This window comes from Salvelinus sp. IW2-2015, linkage group LG4q.2 (assembly GCF_002910315.2).
Source record: "Salvelinus sp. IW2-2015 linkage group LG4q.2, ASM291031v2, whole genome shotgun sequence".
NCBI lineage: Eukaryota > Metazoa > Chordata > Actinopteri > Salmoniformes > Salmonidae > Salvelinus > Salvelinus sp. IW2-2015.
Genome location: NC_036843.1, coordinates 5911232 through 5918329, shown reverse-complemented (window position 1 = coordinate 5918329; position 7098 = coordinate 5911232).

Sequence of the window (7098 nt, the reverse complement as noted above, 5' to 3'; positions counted from 1 at the left end):
ATGTGATAGATTTAGCTATTCCGTAAAAAAAAAAAAWTATTGACATGGCCCGGTTCCAACATTTCCAAATCATACAGCAAATTAGGGCGTTTTTGTTACCATTAAAGGTGAATGGAGGGCGTTTTCCAGGCAGGGTTGTGACGCTCCTTCACAAGCGCACAAACATAGTATGGCTCTGATTCATCAATGAAAACATATGTATATGTTTTATGCGACAGTTTGATAAATCCAAATAATTTGTTGCTGCACGCAAATCCTTGAATCTCCACGTATGCCAGAATTTTGTAAGACATTTATGCATGGTTTATAAACGAAGCCCATGCCTGGAAAAGGCCTTTTATGGTAACAAAAACACCCTCATTTGCTGTATGATTTGGAAATGTTGGAAYTAGGCCATGYCAGTTTCTAAAAGAAAGCACAATGGCACATTTTAGCACATGTTTGTAGAGGTGTGGGCACAATGTTTCATCTATGCAGCGACTTTTAAAACAAAAAATGCATACCGCCTATAGCGAGTGCCAAACATTGTCTGTGCATTCTGCAATATTGATTGTCTATTGAACRATTTAAAAGTAAATGCTACAGTCCACAATTCTATGCAAAATACTAATTGTTACTCAATATTTTGTGAATCAATAGATGATTGTGATCTCTTGTCTTGGTACAGGCTCTGATAATAAATAAGCTATAATGACACACTCCGCGCTCCTTTCTCACAGCATTACTGTTGCCTACCCATAGGCCTACTGTCAAATATTTGACTAAAGCTACTGGTCTACTTACTGTCTTGGCAGAATGTTTTAGTCTTTTTCAAAAACTGTATTTGGCAAAGGACTGTGATAGTTTCAAAGAGAAAACAATGACCTGGTAGCAGAACATTTTAATTCAACAATGTTTTGCACTTACTTTTCCCCCAACCTACATTACCRGTCAAAAGTTTTAGAACACCTACTCATTCAAGGGTTTTTCTTTATTTTTACTATTTTCTACATCGTAGAAACTATGAAATWACACATATGGAATCATATAGTAAGCAAAAAAGTTATATTATATTATATTTTATATTTGAGATTCTTCAAATAGCCACCCTCTGCCTTGATGACAGCTTTGCACGCTCTTTGCACAACCATCAAGCTCTATGAAACTGGCTCTCATGAGCACCGCCACAGGGATGAAAGACCCAGAGTTACCTTTGCTGCAAAGGATAAGTTCATTAGAGTTATCAGCCTCAGAAATTGCAGCCCAAATAAATGCTTCACAGAGTTCAAGTAACAGACAYATCTCAACATCCACTGTTCAGAGGAGACTGAATTGCAGCAAAGAAACCACTACTAAAGGACACCAATAAGAAGAAGAGACTTGCTTGGGCCAAGAAACACGAGCAATGGACATTAGACCGGTRGACCGGTGCCTACACCACGCACCAGGCTTCCTGTGCGTCTCCAGAGCCCTGTAAGCCCTGTTCCTCCTCCCCGCACTCGCCCAGTGGTGCGTGTCCCCAGTCCGGTACCACCATTTCCGGCAACAAGCACCAAGCCTCCTGTGCGTCTCCAGAGCCCTGTACGCCCTGTTCCTGCTCCCCGCACTCGCCCAGAGGTGCGTGGCCCCAGCCCGGTACCACCAGTTCCGGCACCACGCACCGGCCTTACTGTGCGCCTCAGCAGGCCAGAGCTGCCCGTCTGTCCAGCGCCGCCTGAGATGCCCGTCTGTCCAGCGCCGCCTGAGCTGCCCGTCTGTCCAGAGCCGTCAGAGCCGCCCGTCTGTTCTGAGCCGCTAGAGCCGCCCGTCAGTCAGGAGCCGCCAGAGCCGCCCGTCAGTCAGGAGCTCCAGAGCCGCCCGTCAGTCAGGAGCCGCCAGAGCCGCCCGCCAGTCAGGAGCCGCCAGAGCCGCCGCCAGTCAGGAGCTGTCAGAGCCGCCCGTCAGTCCGGAGCTGCCCTTCAGTCCGGAGCTGCCTTTCAGTCCGGAGCTGCCCTCAGTCCTGAGCTACCCCTCAGTCCTGAGTTGCCCCTCAGTCCTGAGCTGCCCCTCAGTCCGGAGCTGTCCTTCAATCCGGAGCTGTCCTCAGTCCGGAGCTGCCCCTCAGTCCTGAGCTGCCCCTCAGTCCGGAGCTGCCCTCAGTCCGGAGGAGTTTCTTCAGTCCAGAGGCGCCCCTCAGTCCAGAGGCGCTCCTCATCCAGTGGGCCCTTTATTAGGGTTCCCAGGCCAAGGTCTGGGAATTCTGTTAAATTGTGTTTGGCATCCTTGAAGGAGCTAAATGACAATCTTGTTGAAGAGGACAACACAGAAAATTAAATCAATAAAATACTATTGTATTGAACCTGAATTTGTTTTTGCATATTTATTATGTATCAGAATTATTCAGAATGGCTATTGCATGCATTTTGTATTTGTTTTGATTGAAATTGAGAAAATGTTAAATTGTTTCTTATTTAGTTTGCAGGTTCTGAGCCTGTATTTAAGAAGCATATAAATACACAAGAATTCAAGTAATTTAAAGGAAGCTTTATRAATATCTATGCAACTAAAATATAATTTCATAAGACTTTCAACATGTGAAGAAGAAAATAAATCCTAAAAGACAATGCTACAAGTATACATATGAAGAGGATCGGAACATTGCTACAAGTACACACATTATTTATTTCAGCTTTTATTTCTTTCATCACATTCGCAGTGGGTCAGAAGTTTACATACACTCAAATAGTATAGGATTGGAACGTTGTAATAACTCAGAAACGGTGTTCTGTGTCCTGATTGCCCATATTACCCTATCTATATAGACTTTAAAAAAACTGCAATACCACAACTATCCCCTGGTGGCGCAGAGGGTTAATGATCTGGATACACATCTGAAGATTGTAGGTTCATGTGCAGATTGTCAGCATATGAAATGTAAAGAATATGGTTGTGTTTGTATGACTAAATCCTCAAATGTACTTTTTCATTAAATCTGGAGAGAAACATAATGGCAGTGGTATTCCAATCTGCTTTTTTATTCTTTAAGGAACTAGAAATGTACATGCTGGAATGTTGTAGTAATATTCAGTAAAACTTAAATATAACATTTTCTAAATGCATTTGTTTATTTTATTTGTTTATTTGGATCCCCATTAGCTTTTGCAGATGTAGCAGCTACTCTTCCTGGGGTACACAAAAAAAACATGAAACATGGCAAGTAACACAACACTGATACATTGATAGGCAAGGACAGTCACACAGATGTAAAATACAACAATACAACTAAAACATTATACAAACAATACAACAACAAAAAAGGATGTGTGTGTGTGTGTGTGTGTGTGTGTGTGTGTGTGTGTGTCTCCTCACAGTCCCCGCCGTTCCATGAGTTGTTATTTAATCCGTTTTTTAAAGGTAATTTTGCTGTTTGCTTGAGTAATTGGAGATGGCGCTGTATAAAACTGTTCATTGCCATGAATTCGTTTTGGACTTGGAGACTGTGAAGAGACTCCTGGTGGCATGTCTTGTGGGGTTTGTATGGATGTCTGAGCTGAATGTTATTTGATTATGCAGAAAAGCTGGAATTTTTATCACAGTAATATTTCTCATAAAAACAAGAAGAGGAGCAGTTGATCTCTCATCAACCCTCAACCAGGAAAGACTGGAATGCATGTTGTTGATGTTAGTTATGTATGTGTGGCGGCAGGTAGCCTAGTGGTTGGAGCGTTGGACTTGTAACCGAAAGGTTGCAAGATTGAATCCCCGAGCTGACAAGGTAATAATCTGTCATTCTGGCCCTGAACAAGGCAGTTAACCAACTGTTCCTAGGCCGTCATTGAAAATAAGAATTTGTTCTTAACTGACTTGCCTAGCTATATAAAGGTAAAAAAAAATGTTTTATGTGCAGTTAAGGGCAAGGTGTGCTGCTCTGTCAAGATCTTTCTTTGCTGTACTTTACCATATTACCGGACAGTAGTCAAGATGAGACAAGACCAGAGCCTGAACAACATCAACATATTTTTACAACAGACATACAGTGCATTCAGAAAGTATTCAGACCCCTTTACYTTTTTCACATTTTGTTACATTACAGCCTTATTCTAAAAGGTATTAAAWWWAAAAAAAAATCCTCATCAATCTACACACAATACCCCATAATAACTAAGCGAAAACAGGTTTTTTGAATTCATTAAAATAAAAAACTGAAATACCTTATTTACATACAGTTGAAGTCGGAAGTTTACATACACCTTAGCCAAATACATTTAAACTCAGTTTTCCCAATTCCTGACATTTAATCCTAGTAAAAATTCCCTGTCTTAGGTCAGATAGGATTACCTGTCACGTTCTGACCATAGTTTGCGCTTGACTGCATTACACGGTGCCTGACCAGGTCCACGACCCGCACCAGAGCCGCCACCGCGGTGAAATGCCCACCCAGACCCTCCCCTATAGGTTCAGGTTTTTTGGGGGGGGGGGGTACCGTCACGTTCTGACCATAGTTTGCTTTGTATGTTTCTATGTTTTATGTCTAGGTTGTCTATTTCTATGTGTTTGGTCAGGGCGTGAGCTGGGGTGGGCATTCTATGTTGTTTTTTCTATGTTTGTATTTCTGTGTGTGACCTGGTATGGTTCTCAATCAGAGGCAGCTGTCGATCGTTGTCTCTGATTGAGAATCATACTTAGGTAGCCGGTTTTCTCACTATGGGTTGTGGGTAGTTAATTTCTGTGTCTGTGTTTCATCATACAGAACTGTTTCGGTTGTTTGTTCGTGTTTTTGTTATTTTGTTCCGTGTTCAGTTGATTTATGAAAAATCKAATTATGGACAYTTACTACGCTGCACATTGGTCCGACTTTTCCTACTCCTCCTCAGACGAAGAGGAGAATCGTTASATCACCACTTTATTTTAAGAATGTGAAATGTCAGAATAATTGTAGAGAGAATTATTTATTTCAGCTTTTATATCTTTCATCACATTCGCATTGGGTCAGACGTTTACATACACTCAAATAGTATTTGGTAGCAATGCCTTTAAATTGTTTAACTTGGGTCAAACGTTTCGGGTAGCCTTCYACAAGCTTCCCACAATAAGTTGGGTGAATTTTGGCCCATTCCTCCTGACAGAGCTGGTATAACTGAGTCAGGTTTGTAGGCCTCCTTGCTCGCACACACTTTTCAGTTCTGCCCACAAATTTTCTGTAAGGTTGAGGTCAGAGCTTTGTGATGGCCACTCCAATACCTTGACTTGGTTGTCCGTAAGCCATTTTGACACAACTTTGGAAGTATGCTTGGGGTCATTGTCCATTTGGAAGACCCATTTGCAGCCAAGCTTTAACTTCCTGACTGATGTCTTGAGATGTTGCTTCAATATATCCACATAATATTCCTACCTCATGATGCCATCTATTTTGTGAAGTGCACCAGTCCCTCCTGCAGCAAAGCACCCCCACAACATGATGCTGCCACCCCTGTGCTTCACGGTTGGKATGGTGTTTTTCGGCTTGCAAGCCTCCCCATTTTTCCTCCAAACATAACAATGGTCATTATGGCCAAACAGTTCTATTTTTGTTTCATCAGACCATAGGACATTTCTCCAAAAGTGCGATCTTTGTCCCCATGTGCAGATGCAAACCGTAGTCTGGCTTTTTATGTTTGTTTTGGAGCAGTGGCTTCTTCCTTGCTGAGTGGCCTTCAGGTTATATCGATATAGGACTAGTTTTACTGTGGATCTAGACACTTTTGTACCTGTTTCCTCCAGCATCTTCACAAGGTCCTTTGCTGTTGTTCTGGGATTGATTTGCACTTTTCGCACCAAAGTACGTTAATCTCTAGGAGACAGAACGCATCTCCTCCCTGAGCGGTATGATGGCTACGTGGTCCCATGGTGTTTATACTTGCTTACTATTGTTTGTACAGATGAACGTGGTACCTTCAGGCGTTTGGAAATTGCTCCCAAGGATGAACCAGACTTGTGGAGGTCTACAATTCTTTTTCTGAGGTCTTGGCTGATTTCTTTTGATTTTACCATGATGTCAAGCAAAGAGGCCCTGAGTTTGAAGGTAGGCCTTGAAATACATCAGGTACACCTCCAATTGACTCAAATGATGTCAATTAGCCTATCAGAAGCTTCTAAAGCCATGACATCATTTTCTGGAAGTTCCCAAGCTGTTTAAAGGCACAGTCAACTTAGTGTATGTAATCTTCTGACCCACTGGAATTGTGATACAGTGAATTATAAGTGAAATAATCTGTCTGTAAACAATTGTTGGAAAAATGACTTGTGTCATGCACAAAGTAGATGTCCTAACCGACTTGCCAAAACTATAGTTTGTTAACAAGAAATKTGTGTAGTGGTTGAAAAATGAGTTTTAATGACTCCAACCTAAGGGTATGTGTAAACTSTAAGTATTCAGACCCTTTGCTTTGAGATTCGAAATTGAGCTCAGGTGCATCCTGTTTCCATTGATCATCCTTGAGATGTTTCTACAACTTGATTGGAGTCCACCTGTGGTAAATTCAATTTATTTGACATGATTTGGAAAGGCACACACCTGTCCATATATGGTCCCAGAGTTGACACTGCATGTCAGGGCAAAAAACAAGCCATGAGGTTGAAGGAATTGTCCGTAGAGCACTGAGACAGGATTGTGTCGAGGCACAGATCTGGGGAAGGGGCATTGAAGGTCCCCAAGAACACAGTGGCCTCCATCATTCTTAAATGGAAGAAGCTTGGAACCACCCAGACTCTTCCTAGAGCTGGCCGCACGGCCAAACTGAGCAATTGGGGGAGAACGGCCTTGGTCAGGGAGGTGACCAAGAACCCGATGTTCACTCTGACAGAGCTCCTGACTTCCTCTGTGGAGATGGACTAACCTTCCAGAAGGACAACCATCTCTGCAGCACTCCATCAATCAGGCCTTTATGGTAGAGTGGCCAGACGGAAAGCCACTCCTCAGTAAAAGGCACCTGACGCTTGGAGTTTTCYAAAAGGCACCTAAAGGACTCAGACCATGGTAAACAAGAATCTCTGGTTTGATGAATCCAAGATTGAATGCCAAGCGTCACGTCTGGGGGAAACCTAGCACCATCCCGGTGAAACATGGTGATGGCAGCATCATGGTGATGGCAGCATCATGAT